This window comes from Pristiophorus japonicus, chromosome 3 (assembly GCF_044704955.1).
Source record: "Pristiophorus japonicus isolate sPriJap1 chromosome 3, sPriJap1.hap1, whole genome shotgun sequence".
NCBI classification, from domain to species: Eukaryota; Metazoa; Chordata; class Chondrichthyes; family Pristiophoridae; genus Pristiophorus; species Pristiophorus japonicus.
In genome coordinates, this window is record NC_091979.1 from 18,160,571 (window position 1) to 18,176,080 (window position 15,510).

Consider the following 15,510-nt stretch of genomic DNA (forward strand, 5'->3'; position numbering starts at 1 on the left):
GTGTGATATTGTCCCACACGGTGTGATATTCCCCATCCGGTGTGATGTTCCCCAGAAGGTGTGATATTCCCCACATGGTGTGATATTGACCCACACGGTGTAATATTCCGCACACGGTTTGATATTCCCCACACGGTGTGATATTCCCCACAAGCTGTAATATTCCCCACACAGTGTGATATTCCCCACACGGTGTGATATTGTCCCACACGGTGTGATATTGTCCCACACGGTGTGATATTCCCCACAGGGTGTGATATTTTCCCACACGGTGTGATATTTCCCACATGGTATGATATTCCCCTCACGGTATGATATTCCCCTCACGGTGTGATATTCCCCACACGGTGTGATATTCCCCACAGGGTGAGATATTCCTCACACGGTGTGATATTCCCCTCACGGTGTGATATTCCCCAACAGTGTGATATTCCCCACACAGTGTGATATTCCCTACTAGGTGTGATATTCCCCACAGGGTGTGATATTGTCCCACACGGTGTGATATTTCCCACATGGTGTGATATTCTCCACATGGTGTGATATTGTCCCACACGGTGTGATATTCCCCATCCGGTGTGATGTTCCCCAGAAGGTGTGATATTCCCCACATGGTGTGATATTGACCCACACGGTGTAATATTCCGCACACGGTTTGATATTCCCCACACGGTGTGATATTCCCCACAAGCTGTGATATTCCCCACACAGTTTGATATTCCCCACACGGTGTGATATTGTCCCACACGGTGTGATATTGTCCCACACGGTGTGATATTCCCCACAGGGTGTGATATTGTCCCACACGGTGTGATATTCCCCACACGGCGTGATATTCCACACACAGTGTGATATTCCCCACACGGTGTGATATTCCCCACACGTTGTGATATTCCCCAAACGGTGTGATGTTCCCCACACGGTGTGATATTCCCCACACGGTGTGATATTGTCCCAAACGGTGTGATATTCCCCACACGGTGTGATATTCCCCACACAGTGTGATATTGTCCCACACGGTGTGATATTCCCCACATGGTCTGATATTGTCCCAATCGGTGTGATATTCTCCACACGGTGTGATATTGTTCCACACGTTGTGATATTTCCCACACGGTGTAATATTCTCCACACGGTGTGATCTACTCCACACGGTGTGATATTGTCCCACACGGTGTGATATTCCCCACACGGTGTGGTATTGTCCCACACGGTGTGATATTCCCCACACGGTGTGATATTCCCCACACGGTGTGATATTCCCCACACGGTGTGATATTGTCCCACACGGTGTGATATTGTCCCACATGGTGTGATATTCCCCACACGGTGTGATATACCCCACACGATGTGATATTCCCCACACGGTGTGATATTGTCCCACACGATGTGATATTCCCCACACGGTGTGGTGATGTTTCCCACACGGTGTGATATTGTCCCACACGGTGTGATATTCCCCACACGGTGTGATATTGTCCCACACGGTGTGATATTCCCCACACGGTGTGATATTTCCCACACGGTGTGATATTCCCCACACGGTTTGATATTCCACACACAGTGTGATATTGTCCCACAAGGTGTGATATTTCCCACTCGTTGTGATATTCCCTCATGGTGTGATATTTCCCACATGGGATGATATTGTCCCACACGGTGTGATATTGTCCCACACGGTGTGATATTCCCCACACAGTGTGATATTCACCATACGGTGTGATATTGTCCCACATGATGTGATAATCCCCACAGGGTGTGATATTCCCCACACGGTGTGATATTCCCCATTCGATGTGATATTCCCCACAGGGTGTGATATTCCCCACACGATGTGATATTCCCCACACGATGTGATATTCCCCACAGGGTGTGATATTCCCCACACGGTGTGATATTCCCCACACGGTGTGATGTTGTCCCACATGGAGTGATATTCCTCGCACGGTGTGATATTGTCCCACACAGTGTGATATTTCCCACACGGTGTGATATTCCCCACATGGTGAAATACTCCACACACGGTGTGATATTACCCACACGGTGCAATATTACCCACACGGTGTGATATTTCCCACATGGTGTGATATTCCCCTCACGGTGTGATATTCCCCACATGGTGTGATATTCGCTCACGGTGTGATATTCCCCAACGGTGTGATATTCCCCACACAGTGTGATACTCCCTACATGGTGTGATATTCCCCACATGGTGTGATATTGTCCCACACGGTGTGATATTTCCCACATGGTGTGATATTCGCCACAGGGTGAGATATTCCACACACGATGTCATATTTCCCACACAGGGTGATATTCCCCACATGGTGTGATATTCCCCACATGGTGTGATATTCACTCACGGTGTGATATTCCCCAACGGTCTGATATTCCCCACACAGTGTGATATTCCCCACACGGTGTGATATTCCCCACACGGTGTGATATTCCCCACACAGTGTGATATTCACTCACGGTTTGATATTGCCCAACGGTGTGATATTCCCCACACAGTGTGATATTCCCCACACGGTGTGATATTCCCCACACGGTGTGATATTGTCCCACACGGTACGATATTCCGCACAGGGTGTGATAAACCACATACGGTGTGATGTTCCCCAAATGGTGTGATATTCCCCACACGGTGTGATATTCCCCCAACAGTGTGATATTCCCCATACTGTGTGATGTTCCCCAAATGGTGTGATATTCCCAACATGGTGTGATATTGTCGCACGCGTTGTGATATTCCCCACACGGTGTGATATTCCCCACATGCTGTGATATTATCCACACGGTGTGATATTCCCCACATGGTGTAATATTCCCCACAAGGTGAGATATTCCCCACATGGTGTGATATTCCCACACGGTGTGATATTCCCCATCCGGTGTGATGTTCCCCAGAAGGTGTGATGTTCCTCACATGGTGTGATATTGACCCACACGGTGTAATATTCCGCACACGATTTGATATTCCCCACATGGTGTGATATTCCCCACAAGGTGTGATATTCCCCACACAGTGTGATATTCCCCACACGGTGTGATACTCCCCACATGGTGTGACATTGTCCCACACGGTGTGATATTGTCCCACACGGTGTGATATTCCCCACAGGGTGTGATATTGTCCCACACGGTGTGATATACCCACATGGCATGATATTCCCCACACGGTGTGATATTCCCCACACAGTGTGATATTGTCCCACACGGTGCGATATTCCGCACACGGTGTGATATTTCCCACGCGGTATGATATTTCCCACACGGTGTGATATTCCCCACATGGTCTGATATTGTCCCAATCAGTGTGATATTCTCCACACGGTTTGATATTGTCCCACACGGTGTGATATTTCCCACACGGTGTGATATTCTCCACACGGTGTGATATTCTCCACACGGTGTGATATTGTCCCACACGGTGTGATATTCCCCACACGGTGTGATATTGTCCCACACGGTGTGATATTCCCCACACGGTGTGATATTCCCCACACAGTGTGATATTGTCCCACACGGTGTGATATTGTCCCACATGGTGTGATATTCCCCACACGGTGTGATATACCCCACACGATGTGATATTCCCCACACGGTGTGATATTGTCCCACATGGTAATGATATTCCCCACACGGTGTGAAATTTTCCCACACGGTGTGATATTCCCCACACGGTGTGGTGATGTTTCCCACACAGTGTGATATTGTCCCACACGGTGTGATATTCCCCACACGGTGTGATATTGTCCCACACGGTGTGCATAGTCCCCACACGGTGTGATATTTCCCACACGGTGTGATATTCCCCACACGGTTTGATATTCCACACACGGTGTGATATTGTCCCTCAAGGTGTGATATTTCCCACTCGTTGTGATATTCCCTCATGGTGTGATATTTCCCACATGGGATGATATTGTCCCACACGGTGTGATATTGTCCCACACAGTGTGATATTGTCCCACATGGTGTGATATTCCCCACACGGTGTGATATTGTCCCACATGGTGTGATATTCCCCACACGGTGTGATATACCCCACACGATGTGATATTCCCCACACGGTGTGATATTGTCCCACACGATGTGATATTCCCCTCACGGTGTGGTGATGTTTCCCACACGGTGTGATATTGTCCAACACGGTGTGATATTCCCCACACGGTGTGATATTTCCCATACGGTGTGATATTCCCCACACGGTTTGATATTCCACACACAGTGTGATATTGTCCCACAAGGTGTGATATTTCCCACTCGTTGTGATATTCCCTCATGGTGTGATATTTCCCACATGGGATGATATTGTCCCACACGGTGTGATATTGTCCCACACGGTGTGATATTCCCCACACAGTGTGATATTCACCACACGGTGTGATATTGTCCCACATGATGTGATAATCCCCACAGGGTGTGATATTCCCCACACGGTGTGATATTCCCCATTCGATGTGATATTCCCCACAGAGTGTGATATTCCCCACACGATGTGATATTCCCCACACGATGTGATATTCCCCACAGGGTGTGATATTCCCCACACGGTGTGATATTCCCCACACGGTGTGATGTTGTCCCAAATGGAGTGATATTCCCCGCACGGTGTGATATTGTCCCACACGATGTGATATTCCCCTCACGGTGTGGTGATGTTTCCCACACGGTGTGATATTGTCCCACACGGTGTGATATTCCCCACACGGTGTGATATTGTCCCACACGGTGTGATATTCCCCACACGGTGTGATATTTCCCATACGGTGTGATATTCCCCACACGGTTTGATATTCCACACACAGTGTGATATTGTCCCACAAGGTGTGATATTTCCCACTCGTTGTGATATTCCCTCATTGTGTGATATTTCCCACATGGGATGATATTGTCCCACACGGTGTGATATTGTCCCACACGGTGTGATATTCCCCACACAGTGTGATATTCACCACACGGTGTGATATTGTCCCACATGATGTGATAATCCCCACAGGGTGTGATATTCCCCACACGGTGTGATATTTCCCATTCGATGTGATATTCCCCACAGGGTGTGATATTCCCCACACGATGTGATATTCCCCACACGATGTGATATTCCCCACAGGGTGTGATATTCCCCACACGGTGTGATATTCCCCACATGGTGTGATGTTGTCCCACATGGAGTGATATTCCCCGCACGGTGTGATATTGTCCCACACAGTGTGATATTTCCCACACGGTGTGATATTCCCCACACGGTGAAATACTCCACACACGGTGTGATATTACCCACACGGTGCAATATTACCCACACGGTGTGATATTTCCCACATGGTGTGATATTCCCCTCACGGTGTGATATTCCCCACATGGTGTGATATTCGCTCACGGTGTGATATTCCCCAACGGTGTGATATTCCCCACACAGTGTGATTTTCCCTACATGGTGTGATATTCCCCACACGGTGTGATATTGTCCCACACGGTGTGATATTCCACACATGGTGTGATATTCACTCACGGTGTGATATTCCCCAACGGTGTGATATTCCCCACACAGTGTGATATTCCCCACACGGTGTGATATTCCCCACACGGTGTGATATTCCCCACACAGTGTGATATTCACTCACGGTGTGATATTGCCCAACGGTGTGATATTCCCCACACAGTGTGATATTCCCCACACGGTGTGATATTCCCCACACGGTGTGATATTGTCCCACACGGTACGATATTCCGCACAGGGTGTGATAAACCACATACGGTGTGATGTTCCCCAAATGGTGTGATATTCCCCACACGGTGTGATATTCCCCCCACAGTGTGATATTCCCCATACTGTGTGATGTTCCCCAAATGGTGTGATATTCCCAACATGGTGTGATATTGTCGCACGCGATGTGATATTCCTCACACGGTGTGATATTCCCCACACGGTGTGATATTCCCCACATGCTGTGATATTATCCACACGGTGTGATATTCCCCACATGGTGTGATATTCCCCACAAGGTGAGATATTCCCCACATGGTGTGATATTCCCACATGGTGTGATATTCCCCATCCGGTGTGATGTTCCCCAGAAGGTGTGATGTTCCTCACATGGTGTGATATTGACCCACACGGTGTAATATTCCGCACACGATTTGATATTCCCCACACGGTGTGATATTCCCCACAAGCAGTGATATTCCCCACACAGTGTGATATTCCCCACACGGTGTGATACTCCCCACATGGTGTGACATTGTCCCACACGGTGTGATATTGTCCCACACGGTGTGATATTCCCCACAGGGTGTGATATTGTCCCACACGGTGTGATATACCCACATGGTGTGATATTCCCCACACGGTGTGATATTCCCCACACAGTGTGATATTGTCCCACACGGTGCGATATTCCGCACACGGTGTGATATTTCCCACGCGGTGTGATATTTGCCACACGGTGTGATATTCCCCACATGGTCTGATATTGTCCCAATCAGTGTGATATTCTCCACACGGTTTGATATTGTCCCACACGGTGTGATATTTCCCACACGGTGTGATATTCTCCACACGGTGTGATATTCTCCACACGGTGTGATATTGTCCCACACGGTGTGATATTCCCCACACGGTGTGATATTGTCCCACACGGTGTGATATTCCCCACACGGTGTGATATTCCCCACACGGTGTGATATTTTCCCACACGGTGTGATATTCCCCACACGGTGTGATATTGTCACACACGGTGTGATATTCCCCACACGGTGTGGTGATGTTTCCCACATGGTGTGATATTGTCCCACACGGTGTGATATTCCCCACACGGTGTGATATTGTCACACACGGTGTGATAGTCCCCACACGGTGTGATATTTCCCACACGGTGTGATATTCCCCACACGGTTTGATATTCCACACACGGTGTGATATTGTCCCACAAGGTGTGATATTTCCCACTCGTTGTGATATTCCCTCATGGTGTGATATTTCCCACATGGGATGATATTGTCCCACACGGTGTGATATTGTCCCACACAGTGTGATATTACCCACACAGTGTGATATTCCCCACACGGTGTGATATTCCCCACATGATGTGATATTCCCCACAGGGTGTGATATTCCCCACACGGTGTGATATTCCCCATTCGATGTGATATTCACCACAGGGTGTGATATTCCCCACACGATGTGATATTCCCCACACGATGTGATATTCCCCACAGGGTGTGATATTCCCCACACGGTGTGATATTCCCCACACGGTGTGATATTTCCCACATGGTGTGATATTGTCCCACATGTTGTGATAATCCGCACACTGTGTGATATTCCCCACACGGTGTGATATTCCCCACACTGTGTGATATTGTCCCACACGGTGTGATATTCCCCACACGGTGTGATATTGCCCCACACGGTGTGATATTGTCCCACATGGTGTGATATTGTCGCACACGGTGTGTTATTCCCCACACAGTGTGATATTATCCCACACGGTGTGATATTCCCCACACGGTGTGATATTGTCCCACACGGTGTTTTATTATCCCACACGGTGTGATATTCCCCACACGGAGTGATATTGTCCCAAACGGTGTGATATTCCCCACACGGTGTGATATTATCCCACACGGTGTGATATTCCCCACACGGTGTGATATTGTCCCAAACTGTGTGATATTCCCCACACGGTGTGATATTATCCCACACGGTGTGATATTCCCCATACGGTGTGATATTGTCCCAAATGGTGTGATATTCCACACACAGTGTGATATTATCCCACACGGTGTGATATTACCCACACGGTGTGATATTGTCCCACACGGTGTGATATTATCCCACATGGTGTGATATTCCCCACACGGTGTGATATTGTCCCACACGGTGTGATATTCCCCACACGGTGTGATATTTGCGGAGCAGTGATTTAGGGGAAAGAGCAGCAATGGGGGAGGAGGAGGCCCCGGCCTCTGCACTGCGACCCTGCTCTGCACTTTTGTGCCTGCACAAAATCATAGAGCTGCCGAACACTAAATAGCAGCTGATATATTTTTTTTGTTTATTAAAGGCAATCTGCTTGGAGGCTGTTTCGCGCCCTTGTTAACCGCACTGACCTAGAAGATTTATTTTATTTGTATTGGATGCATATAACTGCAGTTAACTCAGTGAAGCTGCACACCTAACTTATACTGGGGTGTTCTGTGCGTTAAATAAAAGTTATTTAAAGCCTTGGCTTTGTCCTTTAATAGGAGTCTGCAGGACCCTGCAGGGAGTCCCAATTTCAACACCTCTCGCTTTTAGTAAAAGGACCTTTTTGCATGTGTTTGACCTGGAGAAAGAATTAGTGCCACCTACTGACATATTCTAGTATAACAGATTTAGCAATGATGTGGATCATTGATGACCAGTGACTGGTTTGCAGTGATTGATTCCGTTTTCGGTTTCACATAAGCGTTTATTTCAGAGAGAAATTAAGGTAGTATCATTTCTAACAGCTCCCCCAAGAAAAACATAGGCTCTTCCCTCAGCTCACTGATGAAGTTAGCTGGAAACGACTAACAAACACTTGCATTTATATAGCGCCTTTCGGGTCCTCGGGACTTTCCAGAGCGCTTTACAGCCAATGAAGTGCTATTTGAAGTGTAGTCACTATTATAATGTAGGAAACGCGGCAGCCAATCTGCGCACAGCAAGCTCCCACAAACAGCAATGTGATCAATGCTAATATGTGCTAGTGATGTTGGTTGAGGGATAAATATTGGCCCAGGATGCCGGTGGAGAACTCCCCTGGCTCTTCTACAAAATAGTGCCTGTGCGATCTTTTAGGTCCACCTGAGAGAGCAGACGGGGCCTTGGTTTAACGTCTCATCCGAAAGACAGCACCTCCGACAGTGCGGCGCTCCCTCAGCACTGCACTGGAGTGTCAGCCTAGATGTTTGTGCTCAAGCCCCTGGAGTGGTACTTGAACCCATGACCTTCTGACACTATGGCCAGAGTGTAATCCTCTGACACGAGGGTCGGTGGTTAGGGATTTGCACCAATCTAATTTTGAATGACATGGCTGTAAACTGCAGATACCAGTAACAAGGTAAGTTATCATTTAAGTATTTACTGTATGTTCCTCTGTAATACCAAATGATAACTCAATGCGCAGAAACCATGACATTGTACTTTGTATCTTGAAGTCTGTAAAACGCACCAAAATACAAAATTCTAATCTGCCTCATTTGGACCAGAAGTGCAGATTTAAGCACTTATTATAAACTACTGCTGCGATCGAGAGAATTGTTTTAATACTGAGGTACTTCACCCATCGAGCTCTCCACTGTGAACTGAACAGTAACTGTTTCATTTAAGTCAGATCAGATCCTGGAATTAACGGATTTTTATCTGGTGTCTTTAGCGATTGTGTTCCACGATCGCATCCATTGGTTTCCGCTGATAAAGTCATATTCAGTTCGGCAATGTCAAATTCACAGATTCTAAAGGGTGTTCATAGAATGATACAGCGCAGAAGGGGGCCATTCGATCCATCGTGCCTGTGCCAGCTCTTTGAAGTAGCTATCCAATTACTCCCACTCTCCTCCTGCCCTTTCCCCGTAGCCCTGCAAATTTCTCCATTTCAAGCACATATCCAATTCACTTTTTGAAAGTTACTATTGAATCTGCTTCCACTATCTTTTCGGGCAGGGCATTCCAGATCACAATAACCCGCTGCGTTCTGAATTGTACTGAGGATCACATTGTACGATTGCATCCCTTCCCCTTCCCCCCCAAACACCCACCCCTCCGCCCCCAACTTGAAAACCAGAAAGCCCTTGGTGATTGGCCAAAAAGCTGTGGATTCAAAATTAGATCGGTGCAAATCTCTAGCCACCAACCCTAGTGTCAGTGGATTGCACTCTGGCCCCTGTGTCAGAAGGTCGTGGGTTCGAGTCCCACTCCCGGTTAAGCAACGCCTCGATTTCAAAATTCTCATCCTTGGTCACAAATCCCTCCATGGCCTCGCCCCTCCCTATCTCTGTAATCTCTTTTACCCTCACAAATCCCCCCCCCCCCCGAGATGTCTGTGCTCCTCAAATTCTGCTCTCTTGAGCATCCCTGATTATAATCGCTCCACCATCAGTGGCCGTGCCTTCAGCTGCCTGGGCCCCAAGCTCTGGAACTCCCTCCCTAAACCTCTCCGCCTCTCTTTCCTCCTTCAAGATGCTCCTTAAAACCTACCTCTTGGTCATCTGCCGTAATTTCCTCTTGTGTGGCTCGGTGTCAAGTGTATTTGTGTTGTCTTATAACACTACTGTGAAGCGCCTTGGGGCATTTTACTACATTAAAGGCGCTATATAAATACAAGTTGTTGTTGTAGTTCCCAATGTAATGGGAATCTATTGCACGATTTCAATGTTTTTTTTTCAATGTAAAATGGGGCGTAGGAGACGTGACTATACCCAGGATAATATGACGTCTCCTTGTCATCACTGCTGGTTTCTCAAAGGCGAAAATACTGTGAAAGCTGGAAATCTGAAATATAGATGCCGATAATGCTGGAAACACACAGTGGGTTCAGGCAGCATCTGCAGAGAGAGAAACAGAGTTAACATTTTCGGGCCGATGGGTTCCCGGTGGAACAAATTACAAATGGATATCTTCACTCCATCTCTCTCTCGGATAAGACGCTAAACCGAGGCCCCGGCTGCAGATCACAATTAGAAACTTAGAAACATAGATATTTACAGCGCAGATGGAGGCCATTTCGGCCCATCGTGTCTGCGCCGGCCGACAAAGAGTCGCACAGCCCTCGGTCAGCAGCCCTGAAGGTTACATATAAACCTATGAACAATGGCGGACAGGTAAAGAGCACCCAGTCCAATCAGTCCGCCTCACACAACTGCGACACTCCTCACACTAAAACATTCTAGGCTCCACCCCAACCGGAGCCATGTGAGAGGCAAAAGCCAGTTGAAAGTAAAAGATCCCACGGCCACTTTTTCGAAGCAAAGCAGGGGACTTCGCCCCAGTGTCCTGGGCCAATAGCTATCCCTCATTCAACATCAGTAAAAAAGTAGATTATCTGGTCAGCGAAGTACTGTTGGAATATTTCCCACATTACAACAGTGACGATACTCCAAAAGTACTTCATTGGCTGTAAAGCGCTTTGAGACGTCTGGTGCTACATACATGCAAGTCTTTCTTTCTTTCATTATCACATTGCTGTTTGTGGTACATAAGAACATAAGAAATAGGAACAGGAGTAGGTCACCTGGCCCCTCAAGCCTGCTCCGCCATTTAATAAGATCATGGCTGATCCGATCATGGACTCGGCTCCACTTCCCTGCCCACTCCCCATAACCCTGACTCCCTTATCGCTCAAAAATCTGTCTATCTCCACCGTAAATATATTCAATGACACAGCCTCCATAGCTCTCTGGGGCAGAGAATTCCACAAATTTACAACCCTCTGAGAGAAGAAATTCCTCCTCATCTCAGTTTTAAATGGGCGTCCCCTTATTCTAAGACTATGTCTCCAAATTTTAGTTTCCCCTATGAATGGGAACATCCTCTCTGCATCCACCTTGTATAGCCCCCTCATAACCTTATATGTTTCAATAAGATCATCCCTCATTCTTCTGAACTCCAATGTGTATAGGCCCAACCTACTCAACCTATCTTCATAAGTCAATTGATACGTCCTTACTACACAGTATAAATGCACACGAGGCCCATGCTTGAGAGAAGGTCAGTCTGTGACCTGTCCTTTATTCCTTAGCACTCAAGTGATGAAGGTGGGTGGAGCTTCCCCTTTTATACCTGAAGGTCCAGGTTAGGAGTGTCTCCCACTTAGTGGTCAGTGTTCTCACGGTGTACAACTTAGGTCAGTTTATACATGGGTTACAATGCTGGTTGAATACATGACATCACCTCCCCCCCCAAAGTCTTATTGGGATCACAGGTTAAGTCTCTCTGGTGGTTTACGCTCCCTTGCAGAGCGCCTGAGTTGGGGCTCCGGTTGTTGGGCACTGGCCTGAGTGTCTGCTGTTTGCAGTGCCTCAGGCCTGTCCGGACTGCCCACAGTGACTGGGCTCTCCTCCCTTTGGTTCCGGTGTTCGGTCACCTATGGTGGAGTGAACTCTATATCGTGTTCTTCCTCTGCTTCTTCTATGGGGTTGCTGAACCTCCTTTTTGTTTGAGCCACATGTTTGCGGCAGATTTGTCCATTGGTAAGTTTAACTACCAGAATCCTATTTCCCTCTTTGACAACCACAGTGCCTGCGAGCCATTTGGGCCCTGCAGCGTAGTTGAGGACAAAAACAGGATCATTTACAGCAATACATCGAGCCCTCGCATTCCTGTCATGGTAGTGATATTGTGGCTGGCGCCTGCTCTCGACAATTTCTTTCATGGTGGGGTGTATAAGGGATAATCGGGTTTTGAGCGTCCTTTTCATTAGTAGCTCTGCGGGTGGAACCCCTGTGAGCGAGTGTGGTCGGGATCTATAGGCCAACAGGAGGCATGATAAGCGGGTTTGTAGGGAACCCCCTTGGAATCTGAGCATCCCCTGTTTGATTATCTGCACTGCTCGTTCTGCCTGGCCGTTTGAGGCCGGTTTGAACGGTGCGGTTCTAACATGGTTAATTCCATTGCCTGCCATGAAGTCCTGGAATTCAGTGCTTGTGAAGCACGGGCCATTGTCGCTGGCCAAGATGTCTGGTAGACCGTGGGCGGCGAACATTGCCCGTAGACTTTCTACCGTGGCAGAGGATGTGCTTGAATTTAAAATATCACACTCGATCCATTTGGAGTAGGCGTCTACTACAACCAAAAACATTTTCCCCATGAAAGGACCTGCGTAGTCCACATGGATGCGTGACCAAGGCTTGGCGGGCCATGGCCAGGGGCTAAGGGGGGCTTCCCTGGGCGGATGGCCCAGCTGGGCACACGTGTTGCACCTGCGAACACAAAGTTCCAGATCTGCGTCTATCCCTGGCCACCAAACGTGTGACCTGGCAACTGCCTTCATCGTGACAATGCCCGGGTGCCCATTGTGGAGTTCTCTGATGAACACCTCTCTGCCCATCTGGGGCATGACTACGCGGTTTCCCCACAGTAGGCAATCGGCCTGAATCGAGAGTTTATCCTTGCGCCTGTGAAATGGTTTAAATTTCTCAGGGCATGCCCTGTACGTGGCTGCCCAGTCCCCATTCAGGACACATTTCTTGACTAGAGACAATAGCGGGTCTCTATTTGTCCAGACTTTAATCTGACGGGCTGTCACGGGTGAGCCTTCGCTTCCGAAAGCTTCAACAGCCATGACCATCTCAGCACCATGATCGGTAGCCCCCTCAGTGGTGGCTAGTGGGAGCCTGCTGAGTGCATCGGCGCAGTTTTCGATGCTGAATTGTGTAGTCATAGGCAGCTAACGTGAGTGCCCACCTCTGTATGCGGGCCGATGCGTTTGCATTTATGGCCTTGTTGTCGGCCAAAAGGGACGTTAGGGGTTTGTGATCTGTCTCCAGCTCAAATTTCCTGCCAAACAGGTACTGGTACTGCGGAATCAACGTAGTGAACCTTCTCTGATCAGCCTCCAATGCAAGTGTATCTTGCTGTGCACGGATTGGCTGCTATGTTTCATTACATTACATAAGAACATAAGAAATAGGAGCAGCAGTTTGTATCATAGCTGATATAAACATGGACTCAGGTCCACTTCCCTGCCTGCTCTCCATAAACCCTTATTCCCTTATCGTTTAAGAAACTGTCTATCTCTGTCTTAAATGTATTCAAGGTCCCAGCTTCCACAACTCTCTGAGGCAGTGAATTCCACAGATCCACAATCCTCTAAGAGAAGAAATTTCTCCTCATCTCAGTTTTAAATGGGCGGCCCCTTATTCTAAGATTATGCCCTCTAGTTCTAGTCTCCCCTATCAGTGGAAACAGCCTCTCTGCATCCACCTTGTCAAGCCCCCTCATAATCTTATACAGCGCCTACACTTCTAAACAGTACTTAATTGGCAGAAAAGCACTTTGGGATGTCCTGAGGAGGCTATCTAAATGCTGGTTTCTTTCTGTTCACCCACTGAGAGACTCTAATAACAAGGGGCCTGCTTCTCCTAGCTCTTGGGAGTTCCTCGCCAAGCTTTCCAGTGCATATAGTTCCCAGCGATGCTTTTTTGGAGCAGAGTCTTGCTGTGTTGATTTCCCCACGCATTTTATGGGATGGATGGCAAAGGTTAACTGCTTCGCCACTATCTCACACTGTGAAGCACTCCCTCCCCTCGGCTGATAAAAACACACACAAGGCTGGATGGCTTCTGAAGGACAGGGACGGCAGCAACAGAGAGTGAGAGAAGAAGAAGGGACAAGGTCGGAAAAGAAGACGAGACAGAAAAGAAAAAGAAAAAAGCGAGACAAATTTAAAAGCGAAGGGGGGAGCAAAAATGATCTAAGAATGAAAAGGCAATTGTAAAAACAAAAAGGGAGAGAAAAAGGATTGAAAAGGAGAGACTTAAAAGAAAGTGAAGGTTTCAACGCAGCACAGAGAGGGGAGAAATAGAGAGGAGAGACATAACCCCAGAGATTGTGTTTGCATTCTTTAAAGTGTTGATACTGTTCGAATTCCATTTCAAAAGAAGATAAGAAATAGGAGCAGGAATAGACACTTGGCCCCTCGAGCCTGCTCCGCCATTCAATAAGATCAGGGCGGATCTTCGACCTCAACTCCACTTACCCGCCCATATCCCTTGATTCCCCTAGAGTCCAAAAATCTACCCATCCCAGCCTTGACTATACCCTCAAAGCCTCCCTGATAAAGTGCAGCATCCCCACCAACTCCTGGGAGTCCCTGGCCAAAGACCGCCCTAAGTGGAGGAAGTGCATCCGGGAGGGCTCTGAGCACCTTGACACTCATCGCCGAGAGCATGCAGAAATCAAGCGCAGACAGCGGAACGATCTTGCGGCAAACCAGTCCCACTCTCCCTTACCCTCAACGACTGTTTGTCCCACCTGTGACAGGGACTGTGGCTCTCGTATTGGACTGTTCAGCCACCTAAGGACTCATTCTAAGAGTGGAAGCAAGTCTTCCTCGATTCCGAGGGACTGCCTATGATGATATGATGAATATGCCCAACGACTGAGCATCTGGGGTAGAGAATTCCAAAGCTTCACAACCCTCGAGAGTGAAGAAATTCCTCCGCATCTCAGTCTTAAATGGCCGACCCCTTATTCTGAGATTATTCCCCCCCCCCCCCACCGACCGCTCCCCCCCAGTTCTCGACTCTCCAGCCAGGGTGAAGCAACCTCTCAGCATCTTTCTAGCGTAAGAGAAGGTTATCCTCCAATAATCGGCTAACTCCAGTCTCGTTCTTGCCCTCGAATCTGATCCGTTTGCCTGTTGAAGATGCAGAGACGGGACAAAGTGATGTGCAGTGGGTGGGCCTAAGGTGATGTGGGGGATTGTAGGACTGTGATTTACAAACCATTCCAGCTTTTAGGCCAAAACAAGTTGAATCCGT